The sequence below is a fragment of the Orycteropus afer genome, unplaced genomic scaffold, assembly GCF_000298275.1.
Source record: "Orycteropus afer afer isolate SDZICR_OR568_19922 unplaced genomic scaffold, OryAfe1.0 scaffold00165, whole genome shotgun sequence".
Taxonomy (NCBI): Eukaryota; Metazoa; Chordata; class Mammalia; order Tubulidentata; family Orycteropodidae; genus Orycteropus; species Orycteropus afer.
The window spans coordinates 1,700,773-1,702,010 of NW_006921752.1; positions in this window are offsets into that span (position 1 = coordinate 1,700,773).

A 1,238-nucleotide genomic window follows, 5' to 3' on the forward strand; every position below is an offset into this window, starting at 1 on the left:
TTGAACCGCCAGCCTTCTGGTCAGCAGTCAAGTGCCTTAGCTACTATGCTACCAGAGCTCCCTGAAATGGATGAAGATCTACCAGTTATTTTTGGTACAGTGACTGTGTATTCCTTCCATCTTCTTTTGGTGTTTCCTGTATCATTCAATATTTTGCCCATAGAATCTTTCAATATTGCAACTCAAGGCTTGGGTTTTTTCTTCAGTTCTTTCAGCTTGAGAAATGCCAAGTATGTTCTTTCCTTTTGGTTTTCTATCTCCAGATCTTTGCACATTTCATTGTAATAATTGACTTTGTCTTCTCAAACTGCTCTTTGAAATCTGCTGTTCAGCTCTTTCATCTTTTCATTTCTTCCATTTACTTTAGCTACTCTCTGCTCAAGGGGAAGTTTCATAGTCTCTTATGACATCCATTTTGGTCTTTTCTTCCTTTCTGTGTTTTTAATTACCTCTTGCTTTCTTCATGGATGATGTTCTTGACGTCATTCCACAATTCCTCTGGTTTTTGGTTGTTGGTGTTCAATGCATGAAATCTATTCTTTAAATGGTCTCTAAATTCAGGAGGGATATAATCAAGGTTATATTTTGGCTCTCATGGACTTGTTTTAATTGTCTTCAGTTTCAGCTTTTACTTTCATATGAGCACTCGATGGTCTGTTCCACAATCAGCTCCTGGCCTTGTTTTGGCTGGCGATAGTGAGCTTCTCCATCACCTCTTTCCACAGATGTAGTATATCTGATTCCTGTGATCTCCATCTGGTGAAGTCCATGTGTATAGCTGCCATTTGTAGTATTGAAAAAAGGTATTTGCAATGAGCACATTGTTGGTCTTGCAAAATTCTGTCATGCAATCTCTAGAATTATTTCTCTCACCAAGGCCATATTTTCCAACTACCGGTGATTTCTTGTTTCCAGCTTTTGCATTCCAGTCACCAGTGATAACCAACACTTCTTGATTGCATGTTTGGTCAATTTCAGACTCCAGAAGGTGTAAAATTCTTCAGTTTCCTCATCTTTGGCTTTGGTGGTTGGTGTGTAAATTTGAATAACTGGACTTCCTTCTTGTTGTTGTTAAGTTCCGTTGAGTCGTTTCCAACTCATAGTGACCCCATGCACAGCAGAATGAAACACTGCCCGATCCCGCGCCAGCCCCACAATCCCTGCTATAATTGAGCCCATCATTGCAGCCACCATGTCAATCCATCTCGTTGAAGGCCTCCCCCTCTTTCGTCGACCCT